This window comes from Microtus pennsylvanicus, chromosome X, assembly GCF_037038515.1.
Source record: "Microtus pennsylvanicus isolate mMicPen1 chromosome X, mMicPen1.hap1, whole genome shotgun sequence".
Taxonomy (NCBI): domain Eukaryota; kingdom Metazoa; phylum Chordata; class Mammalia; order Rodentia; family Cricetidae; genus Microtus; species Microtus pennsylvanicus.
The window spans coordinates 43618358-43633965 of record NC_134601.1 but is presented as its reverse complement, the minus strand read 5'-3'; the positions used below and the strand labels follow the sequence as shown (position 1 = coordinate 43633965).

General features: G+C 39.2%; 1 pseudogene; it reads left to right on the top strand.

Moving 5' to 3' along the window:
* Positions 1-13045, top strand: part of LOC142840323 (uncharacterized) — a 44100-nt pseudogene extending 31055 nt beyond the window's left edge.
* Positions 13046-15608: the final 2563 nt, after the last annotated feature.

Below are 15608 nucleotides of genomic sequence, written 5' to 3'. Positions count from 1 at the left end.
TAAAAGCCCGAGCTAATAGGCCAATCAGTGTTGTAATTAATATAGTTTCTGAGTGATTATTTTTGGATTATTCATCTGGGAATGAACAGGCAGTCTCTACATACAGTGATACACTATTTACAAATTGGCCTCAAGTTACTGGACTAACAAGAGAAGCAGGCTGTGGTGTAACCTCCTATGTCTTAACATGTCTCTATTATACAGGGTCTTATCTAAATCCTGAGTTCTGAACAGGTGGGAATTGAAGACATTCCAACACGGGTTTTGATCCTACTGCATGTACTGGCTTTGTGGGAGTCTAGCCTATTTGGATGCTCACCTTCCTAGACCTGATTGGAAGGGGGAGGACCTTGGACTTCCCACAGGGCAGGTAACCCTGACTGCTCTTTGGACTGGAGAGGGAGGGGGGATGGTGAAGGAAATGGGAGGCTTGGAGGAGGCGGTTGTTTTTTCAAAAAAAAATAAAAGATTTGGCAATGACTCTTCTGTTTCTAATTTGTGATACACATTATGATTTTCAGAGATAGCAGAAAAAAATGCTGTGCCATTTTAAAATGCCAGCTTTCTGGGCTGTCTTACCAGTACAATCTCTGACTCTTTGAGGCAGGAGGTCCTGCTACAGAGAGAGCATTTGATTGTTGTTTGTTAACACACTGTTGCAGCTTGCTTGCCAGCAAGGGCCTTGAAATGCCATACAGTTGTGGCAATAAACATGGCTCCAGCTGATACCTCCACCATGAGCTTAGAATTTCAGAAAGCTAAGGAATGGGCTGGATCAAGCCGTCGAAGCCACGGCTCAATCCTTTCCATATTGTTTAGGAAATTAAAGAATCATGTGGTCAGAAAAAAGAGAGATATATAGTAATAAGAGAGTCAATATGAAGTGACCTCTAGATGATTTAGAGTGTGTTAAAAAATATATGCATGCTAAAGGTTAAAGTCTTTAAAATTAAAAAGAAAGAAAGAGAGTAGTTGGGTGTGGGGATATAAACCGTTAATCACAACTCTTGGTAGACAAAGGCAGGCAGAACTCTATGAGTTCAAGGCATGTTGGTACACGTCTTTACTCCCAGTTCTTGGAAAGCAGAGGCAGAGAGACCTCAGTGAGTTTAAAGTGCGGTGTCACATGTCTTTAATTACAAATCTGGGAGGTGGAGGCAAAGAGACCTTTGTGAATTCAAGGTGTGGTGGCAAACACCTTTGATCCCGGCACTTGGGAGGCAGAGGCAGGCAGATATCTCTGAGTTTGAGGCCAGCCTGGACTACAAGAGCTAGCTCCAGGACAGGCTCCAAGCTACAGAGAAACCCTGTCTCAACAAAAACAAAAACAAATGACAGAAGAAGGGGCTTTTTATTTACCTTCTAACACACAGAGAAAGACAGGCAGACATAGACACACAGTGACAGAAGTTTAGTCTGTAGAAGCAATCAAAATAGAGATCCATTTAAAGACTTACTTTTAAGCAATTGGATGCTACTTTGTCACAAGTTCAGAAACAAAGCCAGGCAAAATTCACTTGAAGATGCATTAAATTCAAAATAGTCCTACACAGATGCAGGAATTGTGATGACCTTGTAGGAATGACTATTCAAGAAAAGTAATTAGAGCTTACAAATTACTTTGTTTTCCTGGTGATTGCTTTTACTATAGATAGAACATTTTTTAATTAACAGTTTTCACTGTACAGAAAACAATGAGTTTCAATATGACATTTCCATACACGCATATCATTGTAGTTTGTTCATGCTCTTTTTTACTCTTTTGTTTTTTTCTCCTAGTTCCCCTTCTCTCCCTAAATAGTTACTCTTCCTCTTTCATATCTTGTATGTGTGTGTGTCTGTGTGAGAGAGAGAGACATCAAATTACCTTTATCCATTAATCTGATGATGAACACCTAGGATGATGCCATAATTTGGCCATTGTGAATAGTGCCACAAAAGAAACAGGGGCTCCCTCGTCTCTCTGTAACAGGCTGGCTCAGATTCCCTTGCAGCGATTCCCAGAAGTCCTGCAGATACATCATGTGACAGTTCTATTGTCAGTGCTTTGAGGAACCTGCACTGTGATTTTCCATAGTGGCTGGATTGACATCTCCACCAGGTTTCATTTTTTCACATTCTTGCCAGCATGTGATGCCACTGCTTTGTTTTTGGTGGCCATTTCGACTGCAGTGAGATGGAATCTGAATGTAGTTTGATCTTGCAGACCTACTGCTGTCTAGGGATGTTGAACACTTTTCCTACCTTTTTCAGCCATATTTACCTTTCTTCTTCTAAGAATCGTTTGTTTAGCTCATTGGTCAATGTATTGATCGGATAATTTGGATATTGATATTGGAGTTTTTCCTATATTATGTATATTAATTCAGTGTCAGGTATAGAGCTAGCAAGAAATTCATTCTTTCTGTTTGTGGCGTCTCCACTCTGCTGCCTATTCCCTTTGCTGTGCAGCTCTACAGTTTTAGAAAACCCAATCTGTCAGTTGTGCCTCCTGAGCACTTGGAGCTCTTGTCAAAATGTCCTTTCCATGCCTCGCCTCTATCATGACGTGTTCTCCTCATTTCAGGCCAGCAGTTTCAAAATTGAAAGCCTTCCATTAAGGTCGTTGTGGCAAACCTAATTGACTTCTGTACAAGGTGAGAGATAGTGACTTAGATTAATTCTTCTTCAGGAGAACATACAGTTTTCTCAGCACCATTTGGTGAAAAAGTGGTACTTTCTGTGGTGTGAGCTTTTGGCACCTTTGTCAAAAGTTAGGTCAAATGACCATTTGTGAGTCTAGGACTTGGGAGATAGTGGCAGGAGGATCAGTAGTTCAAGGCAAGACCATCCTGGGCTGCAAGGGATCCTGTCTCAGACACACATGCCAACCTGTACCTGTGTGGATTTACTCTGAGTCTCTTTTCTATTCCTTTGTCTTTGTCTCTGTTTTGGTGCTGGTAGCATGCTGTTTTTGTCTCTGTGGTTCTGTAGTGTAACAAATTAGGGCGTTGCCATGCTTAGGATAGCTTTGGTTATGTGTGAGGTTTTGTGTCTCTGTGTGAATTTTGGAAGATCTTTAGGAATTCTGAGAAGAATAACATTTTAATTTTGATTGGGATTGCACTGAATCTGTCAATTGTTTTTGGTAAGATCACCATTTTCACAATATTAATTTTTAAATTCATATCAGAAAGTCATTCTTCAAATTGTTTCTTTGGTCTGTTAAATCTTTTTATTATTTATGAAAACATATTTTAAATGCTTTGGTGTGAAGGTGTCAGATCCTCTGGAACTGGACAGTTGTGAGCTGGGTGCTGGGAATTGAAGCCGGACCCTCTGGACGAGCAGCCAGTGCTCTATTGCCAAGCCATCTCTCCAGGCCAAATGTTTTAGATTTTACTTTTGTATATGTTTGGTTTTTTATTGCTTTATAAATAATATCATTCAAAATTTCCACTTCCTCCCATCCTCCCACTCCTCTACTCACCCTCTCCCCTCCCTCTCCTATAAAAATTGGTAATTGTTGTTTTACATTTTTAATTGTAGGGCTAAAGAGATGTCTGAGCAGGTAATGGCATATGCTCCTAAGTCTGAAAAGCACCATTCAGTTCCTGGGAGCTATTTGGTTGAAGTTTTTCTCAGACCTCTACACACTCACAGTGGTAAGTGAATGTGTATACACACACAAAGAAAGAAGTGAATGTGTACACACACACACACAAAGAAAGAAGTGGAAAATACAATAAAATTTTAATTGCACGTGTCTTCATTTTGTTTTTTCAAGACAGGGTTTCTATGTGTAGCTTTGGAGTCTGTCCTGGAACTCGTTCTGTAGAGGAGGCTGGCCTCAATCTCAGAGAGATCTGCCTGCCTCTGCCTCCAAGAGTGCTGGGATTAAAAGCATGTGCCACCACCACACAGCTTCATTATAATTTCAGGTGCCTTGAACAAACTTTTAGCTTAAAATTTAGGTTTATTCCTAGGCAGTTAATTTTTGACTTATTTTGTTTGTCTAATTATGTATAATTATGTGTTTTTGTGTATAGGTGTGTGTATGCGAGTGCCCTCAATGCACAGAAGATAGCACTGAATCTCAAGGAACTTGAAATGGAGGAAATTGTCAGCTACCCAAACTCTAGTTCTCTGGAAGAGAAGCATGGTCTCTTATCAGTAGGCCATCTCTCTAGTCCAGTCTCCTAGGTATTTCTATTTTTGCAATTGCTAAAGGAATTGTTTTATTTCTTTCTCAGTAAGCTCAGTATTTATAAAGAGAAAAATCTAATTCTATAGGTTTATTTGGTATTCTGCTACTGAAAATGCTTATGAGATCTAGTACTCCTTTGGATCTTTCAAGTACAGTATCTGAGAGGTAATTTGACTACTTCTGTTTTCTTTTGGCTTCTGTCTCTTGTCTTATTGCTTTGACTAAGATTTCAGCACTGCTTTGAGTAAGAGTGAAGAAAGTGGACTTTTCACCTTCTTTTTCAAAATGAAATGCTTTCAGTTTCCTCGCATTTAGTACAATGCTGGTGAGAGGTTGGCGTACATGGTCTTCATTATGATTATGTGGTTGATCTTTCTTGCTACCATAAGTGAATTTGGGCCAGTCGAGTAGCACATTTCTAGAGAGACAGCTCTCAGGGAATACACCTGGGGAATGTCGGCGGCACCAGTCAATGGGCTGGGCTCAAAGAGTGAGCAAAGAGGACAAAAGGGAAAAGCAAATTGAGCAGAGCATCATCATTCTCTGCCTCATCACCACTGGCACATTATAAAGAGCTGTCGCAACAGTCTGCCACAAGAGCTGGAGCCACTGTCACTGCCATGGTATCACAATATGACGGGCTGTATTCTCTCCAAAGCCTGCACAAATTATGCCCTTGTCTTCTGAAGGTACTTTGGTCTGGTATTTTGTCAGGAAAATGAGAAATGAAATAAGGCCAGAACCTTGGTACCAGGGTGGGAATCATTATTGTTATAAATGGGACCTTGCAGTCCATAGGCCTTAGAAATAAGGTCACTGGAGGAATGTAGAAGAGTTCTGAGTTGTTGGCTAGAAAAGTCCTTGAACACTGTACGTAAAGCATAATGGGTGGAATATGGGAAGACCAAAATGCCAATAGAAACGTGGACAGTGAAGTCTGTGCTCATGAGGTTCCAAGGGGGAACAAGGACTCTACTGGGAACTAGGTTAGATGCCATTTGTCTTACATCCTCTCAGAGAATCTGGCTGCATTCTGTCTATACCCTGAGGAGCTGCAGGGACCTGAAATCAGAAGTGATGGACTAAGTCTGGCATAGGAAATCTCAACACATCATACTAATTCCTCTGATTAACTAATTTTTACATCACATTTGTGTGTTGATGGGCAAGGCCAATCAGAAGTTGGAATTAACCAAACCAACTTAAAATAATATTCAGCTTTAATAAACAGAAGAAAGGAAACTTACAAAACCAGGGTTCCAGCGATTCAGGAGAACAGGGACACAAAGAGAGAGAGGTAGAGCACATGGATGCTTTTATTGGCTATCTGTGGCCCCAGGGGACACCCTAAGCAGCATGTGATTGGCTGAAGTCCCCCATCATCTCCCCCTTTCTCTAAACAAAATTGAACTAAACCCAATACAACTATATACAGTAGGAACAGATACCAAATATAAAATTACAAATAACAACCAATATTAAGCAAGAAACATATAACAAAAGTTTTGCTAAACATTCTATTTCAAGGAGACTAAATAATGTAGAGAGTAACTACAATTATCTTGCCTCTGACTGGCTAATTCTCACATCTTGATTAACCCATTTCTATTACTCAGTGTAGCACCACGAGCTGGTCGCTTACCAGGAAGGATCTTAACCTGTGTCCATCTTGGAGAGGTGAGCTATGGCGTCTGTCTCACTGCCTTATTCCTCCCAGCATTCTGTTCTGTCTTCCCCACCTACCTATGTTCTGACCTATCAGGCCAAGCAGTTTTCTTTATTAATTAACCAATGAAAGCAACAGTACAGCAGGCCTTGGTGAGCTCCCATTATATCAGTTGATGGATTCAGCATACAATGAATATTGAGACGTTTAGCTATAATGATGAATCTTGGGTAGGAGAAGCCATTTCCAAAGCAATAAGGAGACATCAAATTGCCAGGTGTTTTATTGGGGTAAATTAGGACATCTGCAAAGGGATTGCAGGCACAGAATTTCTAGTAATAATATCTCTTCTGGGAATGACAAAAATAGGAGACCTCGGCCTTCAGGTATATGTAGGAGATGCATTAAAGACGGCATTGGTCCAACGAATGCAGGTCAACAACAGACAGACAGGGCAATTCTATATCATCAGGTAACTCCTTGAGGGGCCTCTCGCAGGCCCCCAAGCCAACAGTGGCACAGTCATTCCCAGTCACAGTGGAGAACATGCCTCACCAAGAAAATTAAAAGCTCCAATTTCTGCTGTAAAAAGTAATACTGGTATAAATGATGAATTACACGTGGAGGATGAGTCAAAAAAAACCAGTAGGACAGAGTAAACATATATTTTGGCAGACTTCTATTAAGGATCAAAGACCAAAGCTAAGAGTCTGTATTTATTCAATAAAAGAGGCACTTTTATTGAAGGCTTATTAGACACAGGTGTGGATGTTAGTATCATTACCCCAGAATCTTGACATCCGAATTGGCCTCTTCAAGAGGTAGATGTTCAGTTCCTGGGAATTGGAACCCTATCTCGTGTAAAACAAAGCACAAGATTGGTTGAATGCATAGGTCCCGAAGGGCAAATAGGAAGACTAAGTCCATATATAGCCAATATTGCCATAAATTTATGGGGCCGTGACCTGCTACAGCAATGGAATACCCAGATTAACATTCCTGTATTTCCAGGAACTCATAATTCTGGGAAGGATAGGATGAGGTATTATGGAAAAAGGTCACCAGCCATTCAGGCTGTACAAGAACATACAGCAAATACCAAACCTTTAGAGGTACCAACAGCCCTACATTTAAAATGGCTAACTGAGAAGCCAATATGGATCAAACAGTGGCCTCTAGCTGAAGATAAATTACAGGCATTGGAACAGCTGGTGCAAGAGCAACTAGATGCTCACCATATTGAAGAATCAACCAGCCCTTGGAATTCTCCTGTGTTCGTTGTAAAAAAGAAATCTGGTAAATGGAGAATGGTGACAGATTTAAGAGCTGTCAACAAAGTAATTCAACCTATGGGCCCACTACAATCTGGAATTCCTTTGCCTTCTCTGTTACCAAAAGGATGGCCTCTTATAGTTATTGATTTGAAAGATTGTTTTTTCACTATACCGTTACAAGAAAAGGATAGAGAAAAATTTGCCTTCACAGTGCCTACTTATAATAATTCTCAGCCTAATGGGAGTTATCAATGGACTATCCTCCCACAGGGTATGCTCAATAGTCCTACATTGTGCCAATATTTTGTATGTAAGCCATTGGAAATAATTCGTAAACAATTCCCCAAACATGGATGACATCTTGTTATCTGATTCAAATAAAGATACTTTAGAAAGGATGTTTGAAGAAGTAAAGAAAGTCTTGCCTAGGTGGGGATTACAAATTGCCCCTGAAAAGATTCAAAGAAGAAATTCTATTAATTACCTAGGTTACAGAATAGGGTTAGAGAAAATTAAAATGCAAAAGGCACAAATTAGGAGAGACCGGTTAAAGACTCTTAATGACTTCCAAAGATTGTTAGGAGACATTTCCAGTCTACGACCAGCTGTTGGGATAACACCTGATGTAATAGTTCATTTGAACAAAACCTTAGATGGTGATAAAGATTTGAATAGTCCAAGAAAACTGACAGCTGAAGCAGAAAAGGAACTGACAATGACTGAGGAAAAATTACAGGAGGCACATGTGGATAGGGTGAACCCAAATCTTAGCTGCATCCTAGTCATATTGCCTTCCAGAATTTCTCCTACAGTGATTCTAATGCAGAGGAAAGATATTATTTTAGAGTGGACATTTATACCTAATAAACCAAGTAAAAAATTAAAAACTTATGTGGAAAAAGTCTCTGAGTTAATTATAAAAGGTAACCTCAGACTTCATCAACTGGCAGTTATATATCCAGCAGAAATTATAGTGCCTTTTACTACTGAAAAAATAAAAAAGTTATGGGAAGACAACGAACTGTGGCAAAGAGCTTGTGCTAATTTTTTGGGAGAAATTAATAGCAACTATCCCAAAAGTGGTAGACTTAACCTCTTAAAAAGAACTTCTTGGATTCTTCCTAGAAGTGTACGTGATGCTCCAATAACTGGAGGCCGTACGTTCTATACTGATGCAAATAAATCAGGGAAAGCAGGTTTCAAGTCAGATGAATTGAGTAAGGTGGAACAAAGCCCTTATAATTCTGTCCAGAAGGCAGAATTATATGCCATTCTTATGGTGCTAAGGGATTTTAAAGAACCTCTTAATACAGTTACAGATTCACAATATGCAGAAAGAGTTATCTTGCATATTGAAACCGCTGAATTTATACCAGATGACACAGAGTTGACTTCATTGTTTGTCCAGGTACAAGACATAATCAGGAACAGGCTTTGTCCGATGTACATAACACACATCCGGTCCCATACAGGTCTGCCTGGTCCACTAGCCCAAGGCAACGCTGAGCTTGATCAATTATTGATTGGAAGTGTGTTGCAGGCCTCAGAATTTCATAAGAAGCATCATGTCAATAGTAAAGGCCTAAAGAAAGAATTTTCCATTACTTGGCAACAAGCTAAGGACATTATATAGAGATGTCCTACTTGTTCTTTCTATAATCAAACACTGTTGCCTGCAGGGAGTAACCCAAAGGGCACCAAGAGAAATGAAATCTGGCAGATGGATGTGTTCCACTTTATGGAATTTGGTAAATTAAAATATCTACACCACACCATAGACATGTATTCAGGTTTTCAATGGGCTACTGCCCTGAGCTCAGAAAAGGCTGATTCAGTAATCACACATTTATTGGAAGTTATGGCCATCATGGGTATACCTGCACAAATAAAGACAGATAATGGTCCAGCATATGTATCTAAGAAAATGAAACGCTTTTTTGATTATTATAATATAAAACACATTACAGGTATACCAAATAATCCTACAGGTCAGGCAGTTATAGAAAGATCAAATCGTACTATAAAGGATATGCTGAACAAACAGAAAGGGACCGAAAATACCCCCAGAAATAGATTACATAATGCTTTATTAAACTTGAATTTTCTTAATGCTAATGAGAATGGAACGAAAACAGCAGAAAGACATTGGATAATGGAAAATTCTGCTGAACTAAATCAACCGATTTATTTCAAAGATGTGCTGACCTCTCAATGGAAGCCAGTATATGTGCTATGTTGGGGAAGGGGTTTTGCTCTTGTTTCCACAGGAGAAGAAAAATTGTGGATACCATCAAAATTAATAAAGTGTCGATTTGAAGAGGAGAAACCTCTTGGAAAGGAGAAATGACAACTCATTCACAATGATGATATTCATACAGGTGGTAAGAAAAACATATAGAATGGGGGCAGGGTTCTGTTCTTATCTCCACAGGAAAACACTCATCTTTGAAAAATTCAAGGGACCCTGGATATTTGGATACTGACAGATGGAAAAATACCTGCCCAATAGGAAATATCAAGAAAACTGAATGAGTTGTGTAAGTAAAATATATTAAACCATATTTCTAAATTTATAAAGCTTGTTTTGAAGTTGGACTCTGGCTCAGTCCCTCTCCAATTCCAAGCCTGTTAGTTAGAGAAAAACCCAGAGTTTCTGGAGTTTCGGTCTCATATCAAGAGCCATGATATGGGACAGAAAGAAATATGAGTTTAGAAAACATCTTTGCTTTTCTTCATATCTATCATACTTTTCATTGAATATATCTATCATGCATTTCAGTGAATATATATATATATATATATATATATATATATATATATGTCTATATGATTAATGTTTAAGTTTTTCACAATGAACAATGAGTTTTTCCTGAAGTGACATTTGAAGTTTCCAGGAAGAAGATCGGGCCCCACAACAACAAGTCCACCTGGTTGATATGACGTCATGATACTGATAGCGCTACTACAAGAACTGCTTTGGGTACCAGCTGCACAAGACAGTTCCAACTTGGTTAGTTGAAATGGTGCACATCTTATTCAACATTTTGGCCAGACCTGCACAAAATACTCAGAGACTATTGGCAATTTTAAAAGACATTGATCTTGAAATTTAACCATCATTTTACTTTCACAGGATCCCCCAGAAAGAACGTCGCCCCCATGACAGTTGGAAGTAATTCTAGAGGACCACGTTCCCTTTCCCAGTAAAGTTTGCCCTTGGGTTTAGGGACATCATTTAGGGGTTGATTATAATTAGTATACGATTGAGGGTTAGGGGAGGAATTTTATAAGCTCAGGGACCATTTTGAAAAAAAAAAGAGGGATGATGGGATAATAGATTTGTAATTGTGAGTTACTGTTTTTAGACAAATATATTGGTATAGATTCTTGTATATTGATACAAAGTTAAATTATATTGACTGTTGTAAGCATGCATGTTTCTACTTCTGTTTAAAACATTTTTATGTATTGACATATATTGTATTGATATATATATTGTATATATTTACCATATTGCAGTGTACATTTCTACCTCTGATTAAGATACTTATATAATGTTTGTGTATTGATATGTATTTACCTACTGCAATGTATATTTGTACATTGTTTATATTTGTAGGTCATTGTTCTCATTTGTTTCACAGTCGTTTATTGTCTTAGTCTTTAAGTTAGATATTGAGAATTATATAGACTAATAGTCATCTAAGTTTGTCTTTTATAATTAGACGAATCAGGTTCTTTAGATATATAGAGATTATACTCAGTATAGATAGATAATCTTCAACTTCTTCAAAGAGCTGTAGAAAATAACCTTTAACTTAACTCAGAGTTTTGTGGTAGTGAGACACAATTGCTCCTGGCAACACCACTCTATTCCCGAGAGAATGTTGAGCACCAAAGACACTCCACCTGGAGCCTTTCTTTTTGGCAGAACTGGCCTTGGGGCAAAGAAATGCCCATACCTCAACCACTGACAAAGATACAGAGCGTGCATCAATGGATAAAACAGGACTGTCATATCCTGCCTAGACAGGGTAAGACAGTTTTGAAAAGTTGCTTGCCTTTGAAAACGGTATGTCAGTTATGTTAGGCCTTAGCCAAAGTTGGTTGCTTCAACGCTGCTAACGTGACTTTGGGTGATTGCCCAGGTAGCTAGTTGTCTCTGTGATTTGTTGCATGTTTTGGAAGTTGTTTTACTGAACTTCCTAATTACCCAGGTAACATTATTTCCCTTCTCAGATCTTTGATGGGGTTGAAGACTATATAAATAGTTACTTTCTCTCATGACTTGGCCAAGTTATTTATTATACAAGACCTAAGCTAGTTAGAATAGGATATTTGTACTTATTGTATATAATTTCATAGTAGGTTTAGAACTCTTATTTAAACAAAAGGGGGAGGTGTTGCGGGAGGTCCTCCCGTTCCTCCAGCCTATAGCTGCTGAGATACCAGCCCATTGGGGTGTGGTCTCTCTCTCTTTAAAAAAGCGGCCACTTCCCTCTCCTCTTCTCTTCACTTCCTGCTCTGCCAGCGACTAGACTCCCTTCATGGTTGCGCAGAGGGCTGACGGTGATCTGTAAGTTTTTTTCCCCTTTAAATAAATACCACCCTATTAATCATAATTCCAAACTTGTGTGGCATTGTTTATGACTTATGCCTTCAGTCTTCCGGTCTTACTGCCAAGAACTCAGCTTTTCAATAAGAATGTGTATAATATGTATATGGTAAGGTAACAAAACATTATCCTGGAACTTATTGCAAGTGGGGGCCAGATAATCTCTCATAGTTAGGTAACAGTGAATAATGAAAATCTATGTGAGTTGGTTGGTACATCAGTTGTGGTTATCTTAAAAACTCTGATGTCTTACAGAGGGTTTTAATTTTGTTATAGAGGTGAGAGAGGCTGCTGTTGATAAATATACAAAATGGAGATGTTTCATGAAAACAGGGATATCAAGGTATTATGAACCTTAGTTGATTACAGAAAATAGTAAAGGATATAGTATTAACATGACAAAATCTTGCTGGTATTTGGTGTATGGAATGACAAAAGGAAGAAAAAAAAGAAAGATGATTTTGTCACTACGTGTTGTCATTGATACAGCTTGGTTATAGTAATGTTTCTAGCTCTTAGTGTTCTGTGTTCTCTTTTCCCTACAGGAGCCCTAAACTGAGGATCCTAGATTTAAGGGAGGATTCTGGCTGCAAGATCGTCTGCTGGAGATCAGTACTATGTCACCTGCATGCTTGTTCTCCTGTGCTCACTTGGAGCACTCTATCTTGAAGATCAAGGACCAGTATCCTATTGCAAGTTCAGATCCTGAGGTTCAACCCTCTAATAAGACTATGGAATTAAGAGTGAACATTTCCCTCAGAAGCGGTAGCACCTTAAGGGAATGTGAATATTTGGCTCTGCTTCTGAATAAAATAGAAGAGAGTTCAGGTTCTTTGCACCTGTGCTGCCGAGATTTGGAAATCTATAAATTGGGTGATAGTAGAAACACCCTGGACCATTTAGATCTCAAATGCCTTGATCACCTGTCAGTGTTTCAGGGCTGTCTGAGTGAGTTCATCATCCTTTTGACTCAGTTGGGACACCTGAGCAGACTTTGTCAGTCTAAAGTCCCTTGTAGACCTTTGAATGAGAAAGGTTTTGGAATTGTGTCTCACAGCTGAGGTGTATGGACCATCTAAATGAACTCAGTTTGTATTCTTTTGCCATCACAGATCATGTTGAAACTGTCCTGAGATAAGGGCCTGGGATAAATACTGGGTTTCCAATAGCAGCCTGTTTTTACGATGAGAGAGATAATTCTTAGATATCCTTAAGCTTCCCATAACCCTTTCTCCTTCTACCTCAGAATGGGCAATGCTGGGAGTTTTAAAACAGCCATGGAATGGTATTGTTCTATAGTTGAAGGCAAAAATGGGGTTACAAAAAGCATAGTCAGATGAGCATGTAGGCACTGAGCTCATTCCAGAAATATTGAGGTCAAAGGAACAATGCAGTTCTCCTCTGGCCATTGAGAGTTAAAGAGGGGGAATTGAAAGACTTTATGTTCCGGCACAGGTGCACATAGTCATACACTCGTATATGGTAATGTCATATCATGAGGAAAATCTCCAAGGTTCAGGCCATGACTGGAAAGGCTGTTATTTATGGACTGGTCAAAGGGAGTTTCTAGTTGGTTGCTCCTTCTGTCCCCTCTCTTCTGAGCAGGTGAACTAGCTCCCCCTTTGGTTATGTTGTATTTTCTAAGTTGATAGTATTTTCACTAAGTTTTTCACACAACTTTATAAGAATATGTTCAACATATTGTAAAAGTTAAACTAGTATTTGCCAGGGTGGTAAAGTATCTCTCACAGACCCACAAGACTATTGTGTGAAAGCTCACATCATTTGCTGATGATGAGCAAAACGGTTTGTTCTAGTTTCACAGATATAGTTCTCCTCTTCGAGTCCACATTTCTTTTAGAAATCCTTTTCTGTTTTCTCTCTGAAGAGTCCTACCAACCAGTTTGAATTTCTTACATCTAACATTCTGTGAACTTTCTTGCAATGATTTCAAGTTTCTAGCTGAGTGCACTCAAGCCAACCATTTAAAGCTGCTGAATATCAGCAATAATCCGATGTACTGGGAAGATTGTGAGCCCTTTTATCTATACAAATAGATTGGATCAGAAAAGGGAGTTCCCTCACCACGCAAGTTACTCCTAATATTCTTTGTTTTGTATATTTAGTGTTTTGATTATTGTGTGGTGAGGGAACTTCCTTTTCTGATCCAATCTATTTGTTGTTTTGTAAGTTTCTTTCTTGTACCTTGATAGGGATATCCTTCTTTAGGTTAGGAAAAATTTTTTTCTATGATTTTGCTGAAAAGAGTTTTTGTGTTTGGTCCTCTATTTCTTCTCCTTCCTCTGTTCCTATTATTCTTAGATTTAATCTTTTCAGTGTCCCAGATTTTCTGGATGTTGTGTGTTGGGAGTTTTTTAGATTTAACATTTTCTTTACCAAATGTATCCATTTCCTCTATGTATCTTCAATTTCTAAGATTTTATTTCTATCTCTTGTATTCTGTTTGTGTAGCTTGTCTCTGTGGTTCCTGTTTGAATTCCTGATTTTTTCATTGCCAGAATTGCTTCAGTTTAGGTTTTCTTTATTGTTTCTATTTTGATTTTCAGATCCTAAATAGTTTTATACATTTCTTTCCACTGTTTGTATTTTCCTGTATTTTTAAAATGGGATTTATTTATTTATTTATGTTGTTTGTGTTTTCCTGCATTACTTAAGATGTTTATTCTTTTATGTTGTAAAAGTAAATATGCTGGCCTGGCCTATTACCTGGGTACACTGTCCATTTAAAAGAAAAACCCTGTCCACTCCAATCTCCTCCTTCCTGCATCCAAAGCAAGGGGATCTCAGGCCTCCTCTCCAGCCTTCTCTTCTCTCTCTCTCTCTCTCTCTCTCTCTCTCTCTCTCTCTCTCTCTCTCTCTCTCTCTCTCTGTGTGTGTGTGTTTCTCTTCTTAGTATGTCTTCTAGAGAGGCCACTTTTGTGTCTCTCCCTTTTCCTCTTCCCCTCTACCTCCATAACCCACTATAAAGTCTATACCCAAGCTCTCATCTGTCTGTCTGTAACCTGCCAAGGTCTCCCTCCTACTAGGAGTCCTGAGGCCTCGCGTCACCTACTGCCACTCCTTGTGGGACTGTCCTTGGGTCACCTGTGTTATGAATGATAACAGTTTCTTCTTTAGTGATCTCTATCATTTTCACACATGCTGTTTTAAGGTCTTATTTGTGCTTCAGCTATATTAAGATTTTCAAGGCCTGCTGTAATAGCGTTGCTGGACTCTAGTGGAGGCATTTTCCTAGAGATTATTGTGTTTTTATACTGGCATCTAGACATCAGAGATTGGTAAGAATATAATTGTAGATGCTGATAAAATCTGGTTGGTTTTGTTGGGTGAGTGTTTTTTCCCCTTGGTTTCTCATTCCTCTCTTGTTTTAGAGTGTGGTAGCTGTGTCTTGCTTGGTGGGAAATTTTTTGACCATCTGATAGTCTCTGGGGGTTCCAGGAGTTTCTGGATATTAGCAACTGACATTTAGGAATGGGGATAGGCTAGGGTTGAGGAAATCAGAGTGTTCCAACAGGGTCTGCTCATCTAGGTTCCTTGGAATTGGAGCAGACAGTGGAGAGAGGTCATGCTAGAAGGTCTCCTATAGAGTCAAGGCTGAGACTAGAGGATTGGACCTGGAGGAATGGAAGAAAGGGTGAAATTCTGCAGTCAGCCCCCCTGCTTCCCTGGCGGGAGTGGCCTGTGGGTTAGCAGGGGATGCCTGCTGGAATTGGGGGCTGAGATAAAGCAATAAGTGGAGGAAATGAGGTTGGTTGGTTAGGAGGGGAAGGTCTTTAGGATTCACTAGAAATGGACTTGGGGGAGGGCTCCCACATGTGTTCTCCCACAGAGCTGGGAATGAGACTG